The following is a 13,571-nucleotide window of genomic DNA, read 5'->3' as shown; positions in this document are numbered from 1 at the left end:
GAGGGCCACACAAGTACTTGCTTAGTAAATCCCGATGAGAAGTAAAATAGTTCAATGTGTTGAACGGCTTATAAATGTGTTTATAAGCGTAAAGAAAATTAGAAGTATGACTTCTATGAGAGAAATATAAATTTTAATTTATGGAAGTGTTCCTAAGATTAAAATTTGGCCAAGTAAATAATGTAGTTGAAAATTGTGATTTTCATAAACATTATTGTGGACTAAATTAAATTAATTCAAGTGTTGAATTAATTAAACACTAGTGGACCTAGTAGAGTCTAAATAATTAAATTAATTCAAGTGTTGAATTAATTAAATAATATTGAGTCTTGTAGAGCTCAATTTAAATAATTATTTAACTAGTGGGACTTGAGTAAAATCAAGTAATATTTAATTAATCTCAAATGTGTTTGAGATAATAAAATTTAGTCTATGGTTTTTAATGTGTTAAAAACCATATAATATATGTGAGACATGCTAGGGTTTGCATGCTTGGGAGGTGAAAGGTTGTTGTTTACTTTTTATTAAAAAATTCCAAAAGCATGCAACTTTTGAGAGACAACTTTACACAACAACCTAGGCTAGTCTCCCACACTCCACACAATCTCACTTGGCCGAAAATTCTTGGAGTTTTTCTCTCTCATTTTTCAAGTTTTTGTTCTTCAATTTTTGGAGAGCAAAAATCATTCTCTTTGAAAAATCCTCAAGTTTTTCTAGTGCAAAACTTGAGGGGATTTACCTTGTTAAGTGGTGGGCCTAATTTTTGGAGGAAGGAAGCTTGTAGACTTATCTTGCCAAAGAAGAGCTTAGTTGCTAGTCAACTAAGTTGGAGCCATCATCAACTTCTTGAAGTTGATAGGTAAAATTCTAAAACATCCTATGCATGTTTTTGTAGCTTTTGTAAATATTGCACAAATAATCAAGGTGGCCGAAAATTTCATGTTATTTTCGTATATTTTATGCTTCCGTTGCGTTTCCGGCCACCGTAACCGGTCCGCTTTCACTCATGACGGTTGGAAATATTACCTGTGCGTTGGCATCTATCACAATTGAGAACATACAAACGAGCATCCTTAAAAAGAGTTGGCCAATAGAAGCCACATTCAAGTACCTTAGATGTCGTCCGTATGGGTCCAAAGTGACCACCTACCTCACGGTCATGACAATGGTTCAGAATTTGATTGGTTTCCTCCTCCGCCACACATCTTCTTATCATGGAGTCTGCACAGATCTTAAACAAAAACGGTTCCTCCCAAAAGCCCAAGCCCAATTTGCTAGGTGTATGCTAGGATATTTGTGTTGTATGATTGTAATAATTATCAATTTATAAAGTGGGCTTGGTTTATGGCCCGTTCCCACGCCCATGAGATGTATCCCTATGTGCCATGGATATTTAATTGTAAATATTAGAATAGTGGAAGATCAAGATTGGAAGATGGTGGCCTTGGTGATTATGAAGATCGAAGACATGTAATATTGGATGCTAATGTAATAATTTAGTTGCATTGCATCCCTGCATTTACCCTAGGATTGGACCTAGGCCCGTGTTTGGCTCACACGGACCATTAGTTTTGGGGCAATTGATCATCCTTGTACTGTTTTCTATTTATAATATATGCATGATATGTTATAAATAATGAGTATGTGCGTTATTATTATTATAATAACAAATTTGCATGAATCCGGCAAACATACGATCAAACATGGCGAGCTTTTAAAATACAATTAATGATGAGACCTTTCAAAATTAAAAAACCCTCATTTTGAATAAGATTCAAAATTAATATCAAGTCCGAAAAGGGGAATTATAAATTTGTTTATAATTTCCTTGTCTTCCATCGACAATGGATGCATGATGAACGCTACCCGTACTCGGGGCTCGGCTCATATTATTGAGGGGGCCCTGGGTGCCGGAAAGCTGTGACATCCATTGACATGGTGATGTGAACTACGTGGAACTCCCATGATTTCGGCTCATATTATTGAGGGAACTCATGGCGACCGTCCATTAAGGTTCAATATCGATGGGTTAGGCTTGACACGTAAAGATGAACGACGTCATATTATTGGGTCCTAATCAAACGTGAGACAAAAGTATACGTAGAGGGTTGCATGGCGATGCAATTGGAAACTACCTTTTAGGAGTTGTGATGGCCGATATTATTCGGGATCACAATTCGCTAATTGGACCTTACGTACCTACTGAGGAAAGTGTTTCCCGTTTTCACTAGAGGGTAGTGAAAATGTCAAAACAGTGGGAGCGATAACATTTATCTGTTTTACTTTTCAGTACAAATCTGTGACAATGTCATCAATTCGCAACCCGTTTTCCGTTATTCTCGAAAAACACGTTCTAACCGGACCAAACTATATCACTTGGCTAAGAAATTTAAAGATCGTCCTAAACTCGGAGAGAATCGCATACACACTGACTGAGTCGCCCCCTGATGAGGCTCCGACTGACTGCAGTCCCGAGGAACTGCAGACCTACAAGGATTGGTGCGACCATAACTTGAAGGCCAAGTGTTACATGCAAGCTTCGATGAACGATGAGCTGCAAAGGCGATTCGAGGATGCAAAGAATGCTTCTGACATTCATTTGCACCTCAAGGAGCTCTTCGGTGAGCAGACTCGGCCTTTGAGGCATGCCACAGTAAAGGAGCTCATCACTTTACGCATGCGAGATGGGACTTCGGTCCATGAGCATGGCCTAAAGTTGATTGGGCTCGTGGACAAGCTCGTGGGCATGGATTTGATCTTGCCATCAGAGTTGACCACGGATGTGCTACTGTTGTCACTGCCTAGCTCTTTCGATCCTTTTGTCGTGAACTTCAATATGAACAAGCTCGAGCCCAGCCTTGAAGAGTTGGTGAACATGCTTGTGACCTTTGAGTCCACCATCAAGAAGGAGAAGTCGGTTCTTTATGTGGGCTCTTCATCTGGCACGAAGACCGGTCCACATGGGAAGGGAAAGAAGCGTTCTTTCCAGCGCCCCAAGAAGAGCGAGCCCTTGAAGAGGCAGACTCCGAGTCCCATAGTGGCAGCCGCGCCAGCCAAGGCTGAGAAGACTGTTGACATCTGTCACCACTGCAAGAAGCCTGGACATTGGAGGCGTAACTGCATGGAATATCTTGCGCAGAAGGGTTCTGGCAAAGATATGTTCTACATTGAAGTGAATATCTCCATTAACTCTACTTCTTGGGTATTGGATACCGACTGTGACTCACATCTCTGTAATGATTTGCAGGTGATGGGAAGAAGTAGGAAGCTCAGGGAAGGTAAGACCTTCTTGAGGTTGGGCAATGGAGCAAGGGTTGCTGCCAAGGCTGTGGGAGATGTTTATTTATGTTTGAACAATGATTTTAATTTGGTTTTAAGAGATGTTTTATTTGTACCAGACTTGATCAAAAACATTATTTCCATTCATATGCTTGATATCGATGGATTTTCTTGTTTATTTGGCAAAGGTGTTTGCAATATTTACAAGAATGAATGTTTAGTTGGTACCGGTGAACTTGAAAACAATCTCTACACCTTAAAATTAAAAGATATTCCACTTAAAAATGTCCAAACAATAACAACAACAAATAATCGCAAACAAGATACTCTTAATTCGGCACAATTATGGCATGCTCGATTAGGTCATATTTCCCTAAGAAGGATGAACAAGCTAGTGGGAGTTGGCATGTTTGATATGTCCGATATTAATGCTCTCACGACTTGTGAATCCTGTCTAAAAGGAAAGATGACCAAAATTCTCTTTAAGGTCCATGCGGAGCGAGCCAAAGGGTTATTGGATTTGATCCATACCGACGTGTGCGGTCCACTTAGCATCACCACTAAGCATGGACATTCCTACTTCATCACCTTTACCGATGACTTTTCGAGGTATGGGTATGTGTATTTGATGAAATACAAGTCTGAAGCCTTTGAAAGGTTCAAAGAATTCAGAAGTGAAGTAGAGAAACAATTGGGACGAAGCATCAAGACACTTCGATCGGATCGAGGTGGTGAGTACTTGAGTGCCGAGTTCCAAGAGTATCTTAGAGAGAATGGGATTCTCTCGCAGTGGACTCCGCCCGCTACACCGCAGTTGAATGGTGTTTCGGAGCGTCGTAACCGGACTTTGATGGACATGGTTCGGTCTATGATGGGGTTCACGGAGTTGCCGCCATCCTTTTGGGGATATGCGCTTGAAACAGCGGCACTGTTGTTGAACAATGTCCATACAAAGGCAGTTGACAAGACTCCATATGAGATATGGATGGGTAAGCCTCCCAAGTATTCTTATCTTAGAATATGGGGGTGTCCTGCTTATGTGAAGCAGACAGTGGGAGATAAGTTGGATAGTCGATCCATTTTATGCTACTTTGTGGGATATCCAAGAAATTCCATTGGATATTATTTCTATCATCCCCAAGAAACAAAGGTGTTTGTTTCTAGGAACGCAACCTTTTTGGAAAAGGAATTTCTATTAGATAGAAAAGGCGAGATGATAGAACTCGAAGAGGTTCGAGAGGCACCCACAGTTGTAGAACCCACACCCAATGAGCTAAGTGAGGAGATACAAGCTCCTAGGAGATCCGAGAGGATCTCGAGACCACCTATGAGGTATGGTCTGCTTCTTGAAGAGGGCCATGATGAGCCTAATCTTGGATGTGATCCAAGGACCTTCAAGGAAGCGTTATCGGATGCTGATTCATCCAAGTGGCTTGAAGCAATGGAATCTGAGATGAATTCCATGCATTCGAACCAAGTGTGGAATCTTGTGGATCCACCTAAGGGAACTGTTCCCATAGGGTGTAAATGGATTTACAAGAGGAAACTTGGGGCGGATGGGAAGGTATTGACCTTCAAAGCGTGATTGGTAGCAAAAGGGTATACTCAAAGACAAGGTGTTGACTATGAGGAAACCTTTTCTCCAGTTGCGATGTTCAAGTCCATTAGGATATTGCTAGCCATAGCTGCATGGTATGACTATGAGATATGGCAGATGGATGTGAAGACAGCCTTCCTTAATGGGGATATTAAGGAAGAAATTTACATGTCTCAACCTGAAGGGTTTACATCCATCGGAAGTGAGCATATGGTATGCAAACTTCAAAGATCTATTTATGGTCTTAAGCAGGCATCGAGGAGCTGGAACCTCAGATTCGATAGTACAATCAAAGAGTTTGGTTTTACTAAGAATCCTGAGGAACCCTGTGTGTATAAGAAGGTCAGTGGGAGTGCTGTGACATTCCTTGTTCTTTATGTTGATGACATTCTACTCATCGGGAATGATGTAGGAATGTTGCAATCAACAAAGATATGGTTAGCAAGTAAGTTCTCAATGCAGGACTTGGGTGAAGCATCTTTTGTATTGGGAATACAGATCTATAGAGATAGATCAAGAAGATTGCTTGGTCTCACCCAGTCCACATACATTGATACCATCGTGAAGCGGTTCTCGATGGATGAGTCCAAGAGAGGACATCTACCAATGTGTCATGGCGTGTCCCTATCCAAGTCTATGTCTCCCAAGACTGATGCAGAGATAGCGGCGATGACACGAATTCCGTATGCTTCGGCTATTGGTAGTATCATGTATGGGATGATATCTACACGTCCTCACGTGGCATTTGCACTAAGTGTAGTGAGTAGATATCAATCCAACCCTGGTCTTCCACACTGGAAAGCTGTGAAAGACATCCTCAAGTATTTGAGAAGGACCAATAAGTTGTTTTTGGTCTATGGGGGTGGAGAACTAAAATTGGAAGGCTATACCGACTCTAGCTTCCAAAGCGATATTGATGACTCGAAGTCAACCTCCGGATTCATATTCATGCTCAATGGTGGTGCTGTCTCTTGGAAGAGTTCCAAGCAAGACAGTACTGCGGATTCCACCACTGAGGCAGAATACATTGCTGCATCGGCTGCAGCAAAGGAGGCTGTTTGGATTAGGAATTTCGTCCAAGAGTTGGGCGTCATTCCTAATGGAGTTGCTCCTATCCCGGTGATGTGTGACAACACGGGAGCCATAGCTCAAGCGAAGGAGCCAAGGTCTCATTAGAAGTCCAAACATGTATTGAGAAAGTACCACATCCTCAGAGAGATCGTGGAAAGAGGAGATGTCGTGATTGACAAAGTCGGCTCCGCAGATAATGTTGCTGATCCACTAACTAAGCCTTTACCAGGACCATCGTTCGAGAAGCATCGCGAATCAATGGGTCTAAAGTATATAGGTAGTTGGCTCTAGTGCAAGTGGGAGATTGTTAGAGTAGGTGCACGTCGAGCCAAGTGTTGGCCGACTGTTCACAATGAAACTCTTTGTATAAACGATCTTTATTTTAATAATATTTCAATTTATTAATTTGGCGCATCTTTATCTTTGTACCCATGCTAGTTGCATAGATAAAGTCCTTGAATATACAAATAGTAGAAAGAATATGAGATGCTCATATGATGAGTATCATGAAACTCATATTTGGAATACTGTATATTCTAAACCGTTCCTAGTCGATTCAGCCGCCACTAAGAAGGATAAAGGCCGCTCGAGTTAGAGACTAGTATCTGCGATGTGAGTACCATGTTTCATTGGTAGGGGACATTGTGATGTCCGAGCATGCAGATAGGTGCTCCTGGTAGAGTGCACTGAACAACCCTCTATAAAGGACTTTCCAAGTGGTTCTCACTTATCGAGTGGAAAAGTCCTAGTTTATGGTTGTACACCATTAGTCCTTATGACCCGGGACAACATTGAGACTCTATATGCTAGCGTTTCACTTTGACTTGTTTACCGAATCTTATGGGGTCATCAGGTGGCAAGGTTGGGTGTTACGGCGAAACATATAGGAGTCGATGCATTATAGCCGGGGATTCACCGCTTACCTACGGGTATGGATATCCTATGTGTTTTTCATGTATGTGTGGGTTGAAATCTCTGATCAGAGTATGGTGGTAATTATGAAGGGGTTTCATAGATTACACCATCGATGCAACCACAATATGACACATAGTATCGATTCATTGACAACTCTCGATAAACCAATAGTTGTCGAATCGGTCGGGATATATGAGTTGAAGGGACCGTACTGTACGCTAACCATAATTGAATGGTTCTTGCAGGCACTATCATGTGATACCTAGGGAATCACGTAAGCGATGCTGCTAGGCGTTTAACGTGATTGGTTGGGTACTATCAGACTTGAGTTCTGACGTTCTTAATATCAAGGAGTTGATAAGTAAGAATGGAGCAATTGGGGTATGCTCGTATAAGGACATGTTTAGTCCGAATCACATTGAGATGTGAACCCACGGCTAGTTGTATCAATGAACCATTGAGGGCCACACAAGTACTTGCTTAGTAAATCCCGATGAGAAGTAAAATAGTTCAATGTGTTGAACGGCTTATAAATGTGTTTATAAGCGTAAAGAAAATTAGAAGTATGACTTCTATGAGAGAAATATAAATTTTAATTTATGGAAGTGTTCCTAAGATTAAAATTTGGTCAAGTAAATAATGTAGTTGAAAATTGTGATTTTCATAAACATTATTGTGGACTAAATTAAATTAATTCAAGTGTTGAATTAATTAAACACTAGTGGACCTAGTAGAGTCTAAATAATTAAATTAATTCAAGTGTTGAATTAATTAAATAATATTGAGTCTTGTAGAGCTCAATTTAAATAATTATTTAACTAGTGGGACTTGAGTAAAATCAAGTAATATTTAATTAATCTCAAATGTGTTTGAGATAATAAAATTTAGTCTATGGTTTTTAATGTGTTAAAAACCATATAATATATGTGAGACATGCTAGGATTTGCATGCTTGGGAGGTAAAAGGTTGTTGTTTACTTTTTATTAAAAAATTCCAAAAGCATGCAACTTTTGATAGACAACTTTACACAACAACCTAGGCTAGTCTCCCACACTCCACACAATCTCACTTGGCCGAAAATTCTTGGAGTTTTTCTCTCTCATTTTTCAAGTTTTTGTTCTTCAATTTTTGGAGAGCAAAAATCATTCTCTTTGAAAAATCCTCAAGTTTTTCTAGTGCAAAACTTGAGGGGATTTACCTTGTTAAGTGGTGGGCCTAATTTTTGGAGGAAGGAAGCTTGTAGACTTATCTTGCCAAAGAAGAGCTTAGTTGCTAGTCAACTAAGTTGGAGCCATCATCAACTTCTTGAAGTTGATAGGTAAAATTCTAAAACATCCTATGCATGTTTTTGTAGCTTTTGTAAATATTGCACAAATAATCAAGGTGGCCAAAAATTTCATGTTATTTTCGTATATTTTATGCTTCCGTTGCGTTTTCGGCCACCGTAACCGGTCCGCTTTCACTCATGACGGTTGGAAATATTACCTGTGCGTTGGCATCTATCACAATTGAGAACATACAAACGAGCATCCTTAAAAAGAGTTGGCCAATAGAATCCACATTCAAGTACCTTAGATGTCGTCCGTATGGGTCCAAAGTGACCACCTACCTCACGGTCATGACAATGGTTCAGAATTTGATTGGTTTCCTCCTCCGCCACACATCTTCTTATCATGGAGTCTGCACAGATCTTAAACAAAAACGGTTCCTCCCAAAAATAATATTTCACGTCTGAAAAGAATTTCTTTCTTTGGTGAAACAATAAATTAGGTGGAGGTGTGCCAGTGACAAGAAAATTTGCAAAATCGGCATACCAAGGGTACGCATTTACCTCAAGCAATTGTTCATCAGGAAACCAGTCATCTATATCATCGTCACTGCCCTTAATTTTAACATGCTCAAGCCTAGACAGATGATCAGCAACTACATTTTCCACACCCTTTTTATCTCGAATCTCGAGATCAAATTCTTGCAATAATAAAATCCACTTAATTAACCTAGGTTTCGCATCCTTCTTAGCAAGCAAGTATTTCAGGGCGGAATGATCTGTATACACAGTTACTTTAGACAGAACAAGGTATGAATGAAATTTGTCGAATGCAAATACTATAGCAAGCAATTCCTTTTCAGTAGTAGCGTAATTCAATTGAGCATCATTTAAAGTCTTACTTGCATAGTAGATGGTATGAAATACCTTGTTCTTCCTTTGACCCAACACCGCACCCACAGCTGTATCACTAGCATCGCACATCACCTCAAACGTTAACTCCCAATCAGGGACAGTCAGAACAGGTGCTGTCACCAAGTTTTCCTTGAGTATCTCGAATGCATGCAGACAAGTAGAATCAAAATTAAATTCAGCATCTTTCATCAACAAAGAGGATAAAAGTTTAGCAATTTTGGAAAAATCTTTAATGAAACGCCTATAAAAACCAGCATGCCCTAGGAAACTTCTAACTCCTTTTATTGATGAAGGTGGGGGTAAGTTTTTGATTACTTCCATCTTGGCTTTGTCGACCTCAATTCCATTCTCTGATACCTTGTGTCCTAACACAATCCTCTCTTGAACCATAAAATGACACTTCTCCCAATTCAACACCAAATTGCTCTCCTCACATCTAACTAACACCAAGTTCAAATTCTCTAAACATTCATTAAATGAGGAGCCAAAAATAGAGAAGTCATCCATAAAAATTTCAAGGACATTTTCAGTCATGTCATGAAAGATAGCGGTCATGCATCTTTGAAATGTTGCAGGTGCATTGCATAAACCAAAGGGCATACGCCTAAACGCAAAAGTACCATTAGGGCAAGTGAAAGTAGTTTTCTCTTGGTCCTCAGGTGCAATTGTGATTTGATTGTATCCTGAATATCCATCTAAAAAGCAATAAAATTCATGACCTGTTAATCGTTCAATCATTTGATCGATAAATGGCAAGGGAAAGTGATCTGTACGGGTTGCATCATTCAATTTCCTATAATCTATGCACACACGTCAACCCGTAACAATTCTAGTGGGAATCAACTCATTTTTTTCATTAGTAATAACAGTAATCCCACCCTTTTTAGGCACACATTGTACAGGACTTACCCACGCACTATCAGAGATAGGATAGATAACACCTGCATCCAGAAGTTTAATTGTTTAAGCTTTTACTACCTCTTGCATCTTTGGATTGAGTCTCCTTTGTGGTTGTGCTAGAGGTGAGTATTTATCTTCCATCAGAATTTTATGCATGCAGATCTAAGGACTTATCCCTTTTATGTCCGAAACCTTCCAGGCGAATGCTCCTTTATGCTTCTTAAGGACTCTCAAGAGCTTACTCTCCATATCATCTATCAAAGAAGAGGAAATAATAACAGGCAATTTATTATCTTCTCCTAAATATACGTACTTGAGATGTGGAGGTAGTGGTTTGAGCTCCAAAGTAGGTGTCTCCTCTAGGCTTGACTTTTGAGGCATCAAATCTTTTCTATCTCCCAATTCCTCTAGTCTAAGCCTCACTTGCTTTCTCTAAGGTGGAATGGCATTCAAGTGAGCTACCATCTCCATCTTTTTCTCGTCTAGCTCGTCCTCCTGCTTTTCAGTAGTGAGAGTGGCCTCCAATGGTTCTTTCAATCCATCCTGCATAAAATCACAAACGAGAGAATCCAAGACATCAATACGAAAACAACTATCATTTTGCATTGTGTGCTTGAGAGTATTAAAGACATCAAAAATAATTTCTTCTTCTCCAACTCTCAGTCTCAACTTCCCCTCTTCAACATCAATTAGCGCTTTCCCTGTAGCCAGAAACGGTCTCCCTAGGATTAAAGGCATCTCTAAATCTTCCTCCATGTCCAGTATCACAAAATCTGCAGGAAAAATGAACTTATCCACTTTCACCAAAACATCTTCGATAATCCCACGTGGATACTTGACAGATCTGTCAGCCAGCTGCAACGACATCTTAGTTGGCTTGGGTTCACCTAATCCCAGTCTCCCAAACACAGAAAAAGGCATCAGATTAATACTCGCACCAAGATCACATAGAGCTTTATGAAAATTAATGTCACCAATAATGCAAGGTATAGAGAAACTCCCTGGATTTTTTGCTTAGGAGACATCTTGTTTTGAACTAAAGCGGAGCAATTCTCAGTCAAATTCACAATCATATGATCTTCTAGATTCCGCTTATTCGCTAAGATATCTTTCAAAATTTTTGCATAACTTGGCATATTCAATAAAACATCAGTAAAAGGAATGTTAATATGCAATTTTTTAAATATCTCAAGAAATTTACCAAATTGTGCATCTAATTTAGCTTTCTTCATTGCTGCAGGAAAAGATGGAGGGATGACAATTTTATTTTGTGCAATAGGTGTAGATGTAGAGTTAGAAGACTTACCTCCTCGAGTTTCCACCTCATCCTCACTGTGCTTGGTCTTTTCCTCATTAGACTCGAGTGCTTTTCCACTATGCAATTCCACAGCCTTCACATGTTCTCTTGGGTTAACTTCCGTGTTGCTTGGCAAAGCTCCTTGCTCCCTATTAGAAATCAACTTAGCCAATTGTCCGATTTGATTCTCTAACCCCTTTATGGATGCATCTTGGTTCTGAAATCTCGTCTCTGTTGCAGAAATAAATTTAGTCATCATTTGCTCTAAATTGGACTTCTCCTCCCGAGGCGGTTCTGGCTTGAATCCTTGGTGCATCCCATATGGTGGACCTCTTTGTTGGCAATTTTGATTTTTTTGACCTCCCCATGAAAAGTTTGGGTGATTCCTCCATCCCGGATTATATGTGTTCGAATAAGGGTCATTTCTAGGATGGTTCTGGAATCCCACTTGTTTTACCGGTGCTCCCTCAGGCACATAGAATGGATTGCCATCTTGGCAATCCTGCACGTCATGCTCACCCCCACACTTATCACAGAAAATTTCTTGCAGACGCATAGCCGACCCACTCATGCTCATCCCATCAATCTTTCTATTCAAAGCCTCTAACTGTGCTGAAACCGCCGACAAATCATTAACTTGATTAACTCCAGCACATCGTCTCTGCCTATCAGACTGAGGATGATAGCTACTAGCAGCCATTTCCTTAAATAATTCATATCCTTTCTCAGCAGTTTTTCTCAGTAAGTTACCACATGCAGCAACATCAATCATAGTACGGTTAGGAGTAATCAGACCGTAGTAGAAAGTTTGAACAACTAACCCAAGAGGCAGCTCATGGTGTGGACATCTCCTCAACAAGTCCTTGTAGCGCTCCCATGCCTCGTAAAGTGACTCTTGCTCATATTGAGCAAAAGAAGTAATGTCGGCTCTAAGCTTCATAGTCTTCGACGGAGGAAAGTACTTGATCAGGAATGCTTTTGTCATATCCTCCCATGTAGTAATAGACCCTACAGGCAAACAGTTTAACCACGACTTAGCTTTATCTCTCAGTGAAAATGGAAATAAACGCAAACGAACAACATCATCAGACACGTCATTAAACTTAAAAGTATCACAAATTTAAAGAAAGTCAGCTATATGAGAATTAGGGTCGTCAAGTGAACTTCCCCCAAATTGGACAGTGTTCTGAATCATCTGAATGATAGCTGGCTTGATCTCAAACTGATTAACTCGGATGACTGGTCTTACGATGCTTGGACGTGCTCCATCAAGAGATGGCTGTGCATAATCCAACATCGGTATACGCCTTGGCTCCTCTCTTTGTTGATCGCCTTCCATTCTTTCCTTCGCTCTTTGCTGCTGTAGTTGACGTCTAGCTGTACGTTCGATCTCGGGGTCAAAAGGCTCAAGCTTACACTCGAGTGATCTTCACATGCACCACAAGAAAAATCTGCACCACAATGAGAGTATCAAATAACAATAAAATAAATAATACTAAAGAATTTAAATGAAAAATAAAAAATTGTGAATCAACAGTCCCCCGCAACGGCGCCAAAAACTTGATCGAGCAAAACTTGCACAGTGAATAGTCCCAAAATTTATTTTATAATTGAAAGCTCGATTTAAATATCGCAAGTGCACGATAGTCAAGTTATAATAAACGTAAGTGAATACGAGTATCGATCCACAAGGACTGCGTTACACTATTTTTATTTTCAAGTAAAATTTCTTTAGCAACGATAAAGTTGAGTTGATGATTAAACTAATGTCGATTAAACAACTAAAATAATTGAATTGCAAAGAAAACGTATTCAAGAACGCAATGATTAATTTGGATTAAATCAGATGAGAAATGAATTTTTTGGGAATTATCAGTTCACCTACCACTCGTGTTTAAATAATTACACTCGACTTTTACTCGTGCATTCGACGGAATTCCCTAGACTAATTAATATACTCTGTCGAGCTATATTAATACTAATAAAAAACATTCAGTACTCAAGTGTCCTCAAGTATTTAACAATTCAAGATTGCATTATATTCTAAGGAATCCACTAGCTTTCATCCGGGTGAACTATCACTATCGACACGTACCCAATTCCGTATATCTACTAAAATTGTAAATCCGTGGTTTATACTATTTGATCGTATTGTTAATTATTCTATCGAAATCATTAACAACATGAAATAATCAAAGGAAGTTAGCTAGGCTTCGATTGAAACAAGAAAGAACAATAGCATAAACAAATCACTAATAAAAATGTCGAGAAATAATGTTAAACACCGAGTACGGGGTAGGATCCCCTCAAATCCCAACAAATCTAGAGTT

The 13,571-nt window shown here is 39.7% G+C and overlaps 1 non-coding gene across 1 annotated transcript; it reads left to right on the top strand.

Moving 5' to 3' along the window:
• Positions 1-12,071: 12,071 nt before the first annotated feature.
• On the top strand, positions 12,072-12,178 carry LOC140822269 (small nucleolar RNA R71). Its single transcript, XR_012115922.1, has one exon. It is a non-coding gene; the product is annotated as a small nucleolar RNA R71 (small nucleolar RNA).
• The last annotated feature ends 1,393 nt before the right edge of the window (positions 12,179-13,571 follow it).

Source organism: Primulina eburnea, unplaced genomic scaffold (assembly GCF_022965805.1).
Source record: "Primulina eburnea isolate SZY01 unplaced genomic scaffold, ASM2296580v1 ctg739_ERROPOS11973397, whole genome shotgun sequence".
In the NCBI taxonomy this organism is placed as follows: Eukaryota; Viridiplantae; Streptophyta; class Magnoliopsida; order Lamiales; family Gesneriaceae; genus Primulina; species Primulina eburnea.
This window is presented reverse-complemented; position numbering and strand designations above follow the sequence as displayed.